The sequence below is a fragment of the Dendrobates tinctorius genome, unplaced genomic scaffold, assembly GCF_039654945.1.
Source record: "Dendrobates tinctorius isolate UK_male_01 unplaced genomic scaffold, ASM3965494v1 ptg000064l, whole genome shotgun sequence".
NCBI lineage: Eukaryota > Metazoa > Chordata > Amphibia > Anura > Dendrobatidae > Dendrobates > Dendrobates tinctorius.
The window spans coordinates 53,600,364-53,612,853 of record NW_027361732.1 but is presented as its reverse complement, the minus strand read 5'-3'; positions in this window follow the sequence as shown (position 1 = coordinate 53,612,853).

The following is a 12,490-nucleotide window of genomic DNA, read 5'->3' as shown; positions in this document are numbered from 1 at the left end:
ATGCTCAATTTGGTTTAGGTCAGGGCTCTGGCTGGGCCAGTCAACAAAAGTCATAGAGTTGTTCCGAAGCCACTCCTTCGTTATTTTAGCTATGTGCTTAGGTTTATTGTCTTGTTGGAAGGTGAACCTTTGGCCAAGTCTGAGGTCCAGATCACTCTGGAAGAGGTTTTCATCCAGCATATTTCTGTACTTGGCCGCCTTTAAGGTTCCTTCAATTGCAACCAGTCATCCTGTCCCTGCAGCTGAAAAACACCCCCATAGCATGATGCTGCCACCACCATGTTTCACTGTTGGGCAATTGATGATCAGTGCCTGGTTTTCTCCACACATACTGCTTAGAATTATCACCAAAAAGTTCTATCTTCGTCTCCTCAGACCAGAGAATCTTATTTCTCATAGTCTAGGAGTCCTTCATGTGTTTTTTAGTAAACCCTCTGCGGCCTTTCATATGTCTGGCACTGAGCAGAGCCTTCCGTCGGGCCACTCTGCCATAAATGCACAACTGGTGGAGGGCTGTAGTGAGAGTTGACTTTGTGGAACTTTCTCCCATCTCCTTACTGCATCTGTGGAGCTCAGCCACAGATCTTGGAGTTCTTCTGTACCACTTTCACCAAGGCTCTTCTCCCACGATTGCTCAGTTTGGCTGGACGGTGTAACGCTAATGCCCAGACTACACTTCAGGGGCGTGACTAAGCAGCTACTTGGTTTTCACTGGAGCCTCAAGTGATGAGGTCAGGCTTGTGCATCAGGTAGCTGTCAGGTACTACTTCAGGGCGGTGTCTGGCTGTAGCAGCTGATCCCACTGGGGGACGGAACACTAATGACACTAATGACAGGTGCAGGCAAGTACAGGCAAGCATGACTAGAACTCTGGCGGGCACGGCTGTTACTCTTGCAGGCAGGCGGGCATGGCTGGCACTCTGGCAGGTAGGCGGGCACAGCTAGCAGTCTGGAAGGCAGGCGGGCATGGCTGGCACTCTGGGAGGCAGACAGGCACAGCTGGCACTCTGGCAGGCGGGTATGGCTGGCACTCTGGCAGGCAGGTGGGCACGGCTTGCACTCTGGCAGGCAGGTGGGCATGGCTGGCACACTGGCAGGCAGGTAGGATAAGAGACAGGTAAAAACCAGTTCAGAATGGAGGCATCGGAAGCACAGGACATGGGATGGGAGCAGAGCAGAACCTCAAGGTGCGGAATGGGAGCAGAGCAGAATCGCAAGGTGCAGAATGGGAGCAGAGCAGAACCGCAAGGTGCGAAACGGGAGAAGAGGAGAACCACAAGGTGCGGAACGAGAGAGGAGCAGAACCTCAAAGTGTGGAGCAAAGAGCAAAGCAGAGCCGCAGGGTGCAGAGCAAAGTGCAAAGCAGAGCCGCAGGGTGCGGAGCAAAGAGCAGAGTAGAGCTGCAGGGTGCAGAGCAAAGAGCAGATGGCCAGGTCTAGGCTGAAATCATTTTGCAAGCTTGGCCAGATGTGTGCCTTGCCACAATTCTGTCTCTGAGCTCCTTGGACAGTTCCTTTGACCTCATGATCCTCATTTGGTTGACATGCACTGTGAGCTGTGAGGTCTTATATAGACAGATGTGTGCCTTTACAAATCAAGTCCTATCAGTTTAATTAAACACAGCTGGACTCCAATGAAGGAGTAGAACCATCTCAAGGAGGATCACAAGGAAATGGACAGCATGTGCCTTAAATATGATTGTCTGAGCAAAGGGTATGAATACTTATGACCATGTGATATTTCAGTTTTTCTTTTTCAATAAATTTGCAAAAATTTCTACATTTCTGTTTTTTTTAGTCAAGATGTGGTGCAGAGTATACATTAATGAGAAAAAAATGAACTTTTTTGAATTTACCATATGGCAGCAATGAAACAGAGTGAAAAATTTAAAGGGGTCTGAATACTTTCCGTACCCACTGTATCTTGAATACTATTTTCCACAAAATTGTAACAAATCTTCACTTATTTTATAACGTGTCAGCAAAAGGTTTTAGAAGGTAACATTATTCCCAATAAGTTTCCTAATGCAGCTTTTAATTGAGTGAAACTACAATGGCCGCCAGCTGCCCTGGAACCCAATTACTATGGAGATCCATATCTAAATGGAGGTAATTGATGACTATGGAAAATTGAAGGAAGCATGAAAAGCTGACATTATGTCCGTGTGACATCACTGCTTCACCTCTACAGTATGTCGTCTTATTTTCTTAACATATTATTTGCACATAGTGACATCATTATTTTGTTGTTTTGCTGAGATTTCATCAGGTACATTTTCCCTATATCTCTATTATATTGTATGCTACCTGTGCTGTAACCCCACAAAGTCAATTGTTTTTGGAGTGAACATCATAGTATGCGCTATCAGTGACATCACCATAACCGCACCAAACCGATCATTTCTGCCCTATGACACCCCTGTGTGCCTTATCCCCTTACTATGATATTAGTGTGTACTGGCCATACACTGTGACATTAATTTGTGCACCGACTCTGTAGAATAGACCACACATCACAAATGGTAGACCAATACAATAATGAGCTGATCTCAACTTGCTACAGAAAATGATCATGGTGGCATGGAGCCCCACTTGGGTAATGGGACTGGCCTTTACTATAGGACCTGTCAATATTGTGTCTTAGTACAGTTGGTCAATCATCTATTTCACTTAAAATATTTCAAACTTCTCTATTAGGACATATTATGTCAACCATGAGGATTTTTTATTTAAATCTGTCTAACAATGATAGACTGTAGCTTTAGATGAGTGGATCATTTCAATTTCTAATTGACACATTTTCCTCAAAATTAACTGCAAATTCTAATGAGAGAGAATGATGATGTTAGGGTTGGTGGATCACACTAAATAAGAATAACTAATAGAGTGCGATCGCAACCCAGGGTCTACCGTGCAGAGATGTTGTCCTGCTGCTAGTAACAATGATGGAGCCGTATGGCGAGTGTTCACCAAAAACCTAATGTGTTAACTCCACACAGTGTGAACTGAATGCAAGATACGAGACTGATAGCGTCTCAGAGAGGTATGCACTGGAAGTGGAATACCAGCTCAGCTAACCGCCGAGTGGCAAAGAAAATATAACTAATTCGGTTGTCCACCGAGTGGCGCAAAATATGAGTACCAAACGCAGCAAACCGCCAAGTGGTACAAAATGAGGTGTGTGCCATACCCAGTTGAAAACAAAATGGTTTAAGCACGTGGGTTGACTGTTCCCCATGCTAACCGCACATGTGGCCGAGGCAGGCACTAGGCCAAGCCAAAAGAAAAACCTGCCTCTCTAAGGAAAGCTAGGCACTCATACAAGCCGACAGAGTGGTAGGGTCTCCACCCACACACACATGACCGCAAAAGACACTAGCACGCTGGCGTGTGCCTCAGACATGACATGACCATGACAGTTGGACATGACCTTGCTTGTGGGCCAATCCTGAGCTGCCACATCACCAGAGAAGCTGACGACTGACCATCATTGAGACATTGCCACATCACGAGCATGCTCAGTAGGGTGCTTTCTATGGTAACCAGCCTTATGCTGGTTACCATAGTTTTGGCTAGAATGTCAGCATTAACCAAGCAAACAGCATGAGCCTGAGCAAGATGCTGGGACCGACGTCTTTGCTCAGTAGCGCTCACTGTGGCCAAAGCAGAATGGGAGACCGCAGAACCAGACAAGGCTTGGGATCTACCCTGTGAGGTGGGGGGAATCCTGGCACCCAACAGATGATTCCCTATGATCTGTATTATTCACTTACCCAGTGAACCTGGAGATTAAATCAAACTCTACCATTTTAACCGCCATTTCTGTGCCCTTCTGTCCTCCATTGGGATCTCCTTATCTTTGACAACCCAAGTACTGGTACCTACCACAGAAGTTCTAATAATCTGCTTGATAACTGGTATAGTCCATGTGATATCATAATACTCTTTATTTTTATATAGCGCTAACATATTCCACAGCGCTTTACAGTTTGCACACATTATCATCATTGTCCCCGATAAATTCCCTATTAGTATGTCTTTAGAATGTGGGAGGAAAGTGGAGTACTCGGAGGAAACCCACGCAAACACGGGGAGGACATGCAAACTCCTTGCAGATGTTGTCCTTGGTGGGATTCGAACCCTGTCGAACACTGTCCCTGATGGGGCTCACAATCTAAATTCCCTATTAGTATGTCTTTAGAATGTGGGAGGAAACCATAGTACCCAGAGGAAACCCACGCAAACACGGGGAGAACATACAAACTCCTTGCAGATGTTGTCCTTGGTGGGATTATGGCTGTAGGGAATTATGGAGTGGACAGCGCAGCTGTGCTAAACATCACTAGCCCACTCTCCGCAACTTCAGAAGTGTGGGAAATTATGCAGGAATGTTTTTTTTGTGATCAGCGCAAATCGAATCTCAAATCGAATTTGTGTGGAATCACAAATTTCAGGAAATCCGACACAAAGTCAATCCTTCACTGATTGATCCACTCATCTCTAGCTGTGGTAAAACTATTGAAACAGACAAAAAAAGTCACAATTAATTTGACCTTGGGAAAAAAAAGTCTCTAAAAAAGTATTTAGCGAAAAGCAATATTTTGTGATGCTATAATGTGAATATTTTGCAGCAAAACCTCTCTGCATAATAATGGCATCTCAGACCATTGTCCTGATAATAAACTATTGGCGTGTCAATCTTATCGGATAAATGTAAATCCTGCCTAACATGAGTAGCATGTAACAATCTCTTTTCATACAATAAATCAGACAAGATGTAATTTGCCGATGCAGGAATGACGTCTTACAAGTAAATCTGTCATCCATTTTCACGTTGAATGTGCGGTAAACTATTTTGTACATTGTATTTAGGATTTATCCGAAGTCTTATTGATGTATATCATATAGCCAGGAAAGCTGGTAATAGTAGCTTAAGGGGAACCACTGTATTATAGTCTTAACCCTGAGATTAAGAAATACATTTGTTGAAGAGCTAGTCCTTTTAGTCTAGGATGGATTATCACTTGATCCTTCTTTAAGCATTTTTATACAAGAGTGCATTATCCTTGGAACCACCCTGGGCTCCATGCCTCATCATTAACCCGGGTGTTAGATAAATCAAAAGCAGACTAAGAGACAAAGATAAGCAAACTGCAGGCCAGCAAGACGATGATGTATAGATCCAGGAGGCTAATAGGAAAGTATTGACAGGAAAATGGTGTGCTTATCCAGCAATCACTGCATATTGCAGTGAGAGCTCCCAAAAGCAGATGGGATACACTTTAGGGAATGCATAACCGTGAGATACAGTAGTTAGGCAGAAATGGATACTTGCCTCTTAAAATCTCAAAACTTTTTTTTACGTAAATGCACATTTTGAAAGACATTATCTATGTTTTATACATGTGACTAAATGCACTGGAGAAAAATTATCTCTTATTATATTTTAGCTTTACGACAATGCCCTTCAATGATTTATTTGTCCGTGCATTCTGTGCTGCAAAAGATTCTAACCGTTCATTTTTATTTTAAGTGATGTGATTATAGAACAGGAATCATTTAAAGAAGAGATTTTAACACAAAGTAATTAAAGCCTAAATTGTCTGAAAATGTATATGACATCCAGGGTACTGTAAAAATATTGCATAGCCCCCTTAATGAAGTATATGATACTGAAAGAGGTCCTTTCACCTGTTTTAGTATCTTAAACTGGTCACATCATGGAATAGTGGTTGCAGAGATGAATAAAATGTCATTTTAAACTTTTAATCTCTCATTTCCATTGCTAAGATAAGATAATAGATAAGATTGCTAAGTTTGTAAAGTTTTTATTCTAAATTTCACCAAACCATATTGATCTCTGGGGGAGGTTACTCACTGTTAGCACTTACTGTGTGTAGAGGCACACAGCAGAGCTATGTATCATTACAAACACTGTGCAGATCTCATTTCATGGCAGTCAGTGTGGGGGGAGATAGAGTAGAACAGAACTGACAGCATTATGGGAGGAGAGATGTAAGAGGTGTTTGTAATGACACACAGCTCTTCTTTTCTCCTCTCCCTCAACACTAATTAAGTGAAAAGCTGCAAGAAGTGTTTGCTTTAACACACAGCTCTGCTTTACTGTCCTCACCTGCTTGTTCTCACAATAGGTGTCAGAAGTGAGATCAGTGAGGAGAGTAGTACTATTTGTCATTAGTACCTGTCTCACACAGAGAAAGTTGGGTCTGGCTGTCTCAAGGGGCGTGTTTTTTTTTCTGCATGATGCCTCATGCTTTTGAATTGTCAACATTTTGCAGGGGAAAAAGTAAGTGCATCACGTTAACGCTTGAACCATACAAGTGGACATAGTCTGAGACTAATGAGAAAAAATAAAATTTTCTGAAAGTGAAGTAGAATGCTTTCCTGGTTTTTTATTCTAGGTTGATATTACATCTTGTAATGATGACTGTGCTGTGTTTTAAAGAGAAATTGTCAAGAAAGGTAAGAAGGATAAAATGTTTCAGGCATTTAAAGTTCCTCTTACGTGGAAACATCAAAGAAATATTATTAGAAATGAACTGTGTGTTCTTAATTGTTGGCCCGATCAGCTGATCACATTTTTTTTCAAAGTTAACTAAAAATCCCCTTTTGTTTGCAACACGTCCATCAATGTTCCTACAAAATTTTCATATACAGACAGTTGCATCATGTACATAGTTTATGCCCATAGGTGGATTATTATGAAGGCATTCTGGGTTACTGCCCAGAGCCCAAGGTTCCGGGGGGACTATAGTCCAAAAAGTAAGTGCCCCCATTATAATTCGCAATCGCACGATTGTCAACGCCGCAGCCACAGATGGTTTTTAAATGAGGCTGGATCCCCACTGTCACAAGACATCTGGCAGTACCCATCATACACAGTGCTGGCACATTTGTTGAAGGCTGAAGTCACGGCTACCAGCTGCTGAAGAGGAGCTTAAGGGTGTTGCTGCCGTCTCCCACCACGCACACACACACACCTGAAGACTGAACAAGCTGCCGCGCCTGCCTGGTCTCCTGACTCTCTCGGTCCTCAACTGTTTCTGGAGTATGGCTGCTCTGTGCACAAGTAGCTCCTGCCTGCACTGGGTCCGCCACACTATTCCTATAAAATATGTATCATGTGTCAGATAGTTCAGTGGTCCTAGTAGGCAGCAGACCTCTGTATGAAAAGGCAGGGGGCTATTATTGTAATTTTAAAAATGTACTGTATATATATTGTGGGTGATGGAAGTGAACTGAATCTACAATGGAGCAAATGCCCCTGCACTGCACACCTTGGAAATTTTGCAAGCATGTCAAATGCCCCGGCACACTGTGTGCAACTCCATCTTAGAAATGTTGCTTGCATAATGCATTTATATGTATACATGATACAAGCAAAATTTCCAAGGTGGAGAGGTACACAGTGTGCATTTGATATGATCCTTACAAACTTACCAAGGTGGGGGACACATTGTGTAAAGGGACATTTGACATGATGCTGGCAAAATTACAGAGGTGGAGGGGCACACAGTGTGCAGGGGAATTTTTGACATGATGCTGGCAAAATTTCCAAGGTGAAAGGGCATATAGTGTGCAGGGGCAGTTGTCCCATGTAGTTTCAGTCCACTCCCATCTTCTACATTTTTTACACAACAATAAAAGGCCCCTTGCTCTTAGATATAGAGTACCACTGCAAATTTTGCTTCTATGCATTTATACTACTGTCACTGTTTCACGGGCTGCAGTCATATAGAGTGACTGCAGACTAATGTTCTGAAACCAGACAAGCCCATTAAAGGGAACCTATCTAGTAAAATAAAGGCTATTGGCTTGCAGATATGGGGTTAATCTGCAGGCTAATAGAGATCTGAAGTGACGCAATCAGCATTTTTGTATTCAGTACAAATAGGGTGTGGCCTCCATTCTACTGAGCTGTGTAGTTTATTTAGTCCCTCTGAAGCTGGGTGTCCGTTTGGGACCCAGAGACTCTGCTACTATTCACACTAGGTAGGTTTTAACCGTTAGTGTAGTTACTGTCTCAAATGGGTACACCTTGTCGTGGTGGGACAGCTTTATACTTTTTTGATCAAAATAGTGTTTACTAAGTACCCTATGTTATTTAATGCACTTGCTTTTTTACTTATTTATTTTTATTAGGGTATATGCATACATTGTTTTTTTCCTTTGGTTTTGCTTGCTTTTATGGCCAATGTGAACATGCTTTTACATCATGCATGTCATTCAATTCTACTTCAGTTCAGTTTTTTTGTTTTTTCTTCAGCATTTTTGTATTCAGTACAAATAGGGTGTGGCCTCCATTCTACTGAGCTGTGTAGTTTATTTAGTCCCTCTGAAGCTGGGTGTCCGTTTGGGACCCAGAGACTCTGCTACTATTCACACTAGGTAGGTTTTAACCGTTAGTGTAGTTACTGTCTCAAATGGGTACACCTTGTCGTGGTGGGACAGCTTTATACTTTTTTGATCAAAATAGTGTTTACTAAGTACCCTATGTTATTTAATGCACTTGCTTTTTTACTTATTTATTTTTATTAGGGTATATGCATACATTGTTTTTTTCCTTTGGTTTTGCTTGCTTTTATGGCCAATGTGAACATGCTTTTACATCATGCATGTCATTCAATTCTACTTCAGTTCAGTTTTTTTGTTTTTTCTTCAGCATTTTTGTATTCAGTACAAATAGGGTGTGGCCTCCATTCTACTGAGCTGTGTAGTTTATTTAGTCCCTCTGAAGCTGGGTGTCCGTTTGGGACCCAGAGACTCTGCTACTATTCACACTAGGTAGGTTTTAACCGTTAGTGTAGTTACTGTCTCAAATGGGTACACCTTGTCGTGGTGGGACAGCTTTATACTTTTTTGATCAAAATAGTGTTTACTAAGTACCCTATGTTATTTAATGCACTTGCTTTTTTACTTATTTATTTTTATTAGGGTATATGCATACATTGTTTTTTTCCTTTGGTTTTGCTAAATATATACAATGATCTCACTTATTGTTTTGCACTGTGTTCTTCCTTACATCAATGTGTAACACTTCTGTCCCCTTTGGAATACTTGGACCCATCACGTGACCTGGGAGGAGGGGTCAGACACACAGTCTGAACTGCCCGGGACCCTGGCTACCCTTAATCTGCCCCTGATTATGCCAATAATAATGCTATATTGACAAGTAGTACTCGTTACAGAAGATTATCAGACAATATGTGACATCCGTCTGCGAGTCTGGGCTGCAGTAAGACAGCACCCCGAGCAACCCCGATACCCTTTACCCTATTCAGGGATCTGGATTTACAGCAGAGCCCAGGAGGTAGCTGTCTGAATAAGAGCAGTGGACCAGAGCAGGACGGTCACCAGAAAGGGGTTAAAAAATGGGACCAAAAGCGAGGTCAGGAATCCAAGTCTAAACCAGGCGGGCAGCAGAGGTACAAAAACGGCAGACAGTAGCAGAGTCAAATCCAGGCTAAGGTCAGAGTCATAAACCGGGAGGGAGGCAGAGGTACAAAATCGTTAGGCAGTCGCAGCGTCAAAAACCAGGCCAAGGTCAGAGTCGTAAACCAGGAGAGCAGCAATGGTACAAAATCGTCAGGCAGGAGCAGAGTCAGAAATCCAGGCAAAGGTCAGAATCAAAGATAGCAAATAACAAACTAGCACACTGGGGAAACCAAGACTGACGGCGATGTGACGGTCCGGCGCCTCCCAGTGGCTGAGACCGGAATAGCAGTCCTCGAGTCTGACAGCGACGTGACACAATATAAAAGGACAGAGACAAGTGCAAATCAACACATTACATAGTATATCAGAGTTCGTTTTGGGCACAAAATGTTCCCCGTTCCTAAAATAATTTAATTACCTAGATTTAGGAATGAAAAATAGAAATTGTGTTTTTTACATTTATTTTTTATTTTACAAACTGTACTGTGATGACCTTTTGAGGATAAACACTCCATTCCTGCATAGTGGACAGTGAAGTAGGATGCATGCTTGATGGCATCTCCAATTTATTTGGCACAGAAATGTCTGTTGGGGCTCACTCACACTGTCGTATAACACGGCTGAGAGATATCCAATATTTTATAGGATAGCTCTCGGCCTAATGTTATCCTATGAGGCAGTCCAGATCCTGCATGAGAAAAGAATTGCAGCACACTGCAAGTGTCCCCAATATTCAGATCACGCATTCCAGTACAAGTCTATGGGTGCGTGTGAAATATCGGACTGCACTTGGATGTCCCCTGAATGCAGTAGAATGTACGCACACAGACAATGCAGAAGATGGAGAAATTAAGTTCTACATCTTCAGACATGTGATACAATTATCATATGAGAGAGTTGGATCACAGTCAGATGACACTATGGCAGAGTTTGTGCCGAGTAACATTATTGGTCAGATTCTCTCACATGAGAGAATCTATGCCAGTGTTAGCGTACCCTAAAGGTCCCGTCACACACAGCGATCTCGCTAGCGACATTGCTGATTTTGTGACACATCAGCGATCTCGCCAGCGAGATCGCTGTGTGTGACGGGGATCAGTGACCGTCCCCCCTGCCGGTTATCGCTGATCATGCTCGAGCGGCCTGGGCCATTTTTCGATCGCTGGTCTCCCACTGCCCAGCACGCATGGCTGCATGTGGCAGCAAGAGACCAGCGATCAGCGACGTTGGACGCTGGTTTCTAATGTAAATGTCGGGTATCCAGAAGCCGCGGCTCCTGGATACCCGCTGTTTACCTTGTTAACCAGCGGACACGCTGGTTTCCAAGGTTAAACAGCGGGTATCCAGGAGTCGCACGGCTCCTAGATACCCAATGTTTACCTCGGAAACCAGCGTGTACGCCGGTTTCCAAGGTAAACAGCGGGTATCCAGGAGCCGCGGCTCCTGGATACGCGACGTTTACATTAGAAACCAGCATCCAGCGTCGCTGGTCTTGATCGCTGGGGCTGTCTATGTGACAGCTCACCAGCGATCAGCCTAACAATGTCCCAGCGATCAAATCCATGTCGGATCATTGGTGGGATCGCTGGGACATCGTTATGTGTGACGGGTGCTTAATACTCTTCATAAAGTAACTGAACACAGCCACATCTCCAAAGATATGAGAGTGGTGTCAAGGGACAGCTTATCCAATTGAAAATCAGCTTTCCCTTGTGCAATCACGATTAATTGGTGGAGGCTGATAATAATAATCTTTATTTATATAGCGCCAACATATTCCACAGCGCTTTACAGTTTAAGGCCAGGATCACACATGCGAGAAACACGGCGGAGTCTCGCATGTTAATACCCGGCAGTGCCGCCAGCACTTGGGAGCGGAGCGTGAGGCTGCGTATATTGCTATGCGGCCTCACGCTCCGATCCGAGTACCGTCAGCACTGCTGGGTATTAACATGCGAGACTCCGCCGTGTTTCTCGCATGCGTGATCCCGGCCTAACAGTTTCAAAACACAAGTCATAAGTAACAATGTTAACAATACAGTAATTAAAGTAAAATAAGATGACCCTGCTCGTGAGAGCTTACAATCTACAATGAGGTGGGGGAGATACAAAGTACAGGTGTGTATTTACAATGATGCATTTACAATGATGGTCCAGCCATCTTGAAAAGGTGGGGGACAGAGATAGTGAATGGGCTACATACTCACACTTGCGCATAATATGACTGAATGACTGATTAGTGAATGTGATAGGCTGCTCTGAATAGATGTGTTTTGAGAGAGCGCCTAAAATTGTGCAAAGTGTGGATAGCCCTAATTTCTTGTGGTAGAGCATTCCAGAGGATTGGTGCAGCGCGGGAAAAGTCTTGGAGTCGGGATTGGGAGGTGCGGATTAGTGCAGAGGTAAGTCGAAAGTCTTTTGCAGAGCGCAGCGGTTGGCTAGGCCGATAGACAGAAATGAGGGAGGAGATGTAGGGGGGTGCTGCACTGTGGAGAGCTTTGTGGGTGAGAACAAGTACTTTGAATTGGACCCTATAATGAATGGGCAGCCAGTGTAAGGACTGGTGAAGAGCGGACATGTCCGAGTACCGATTAGCCAGGTAGATGACCCTGGCTGCTGCATTAAGTATGGCCTGGAGAGGGGAAAGTCGAGTAGCGGGGAGGCCAATTAATAGAGTGTTGCAGTAATCCAGGAGGGAGTGGATCAATGCTACAGTGAGGGTTTTTGTTGTTTCCATGGTGAGAAAAGGGCGAATTCTGGAGATGTTCTTTAGGTGTAGGCGGCAAGAGCGGGCAAGACATTGTATATGGGATGTGAAGGAGAGGTTGGTGTCAAACATAACACCCAGACAGCGTGGACAGGTCTGGTCACATACTACTGTAAGGGGTTGCATAAACTGTTTAATGCCCTTTACACTATCCATTTAATGTCTTACTTGTGTATATGGTTATGTATTTATGTATCTATGGTGTTAAGTAGGGAAAGTGTAGTACCTTAGTTGGTCGACTAGATGGAGTATGTAGTGTATATAGTTA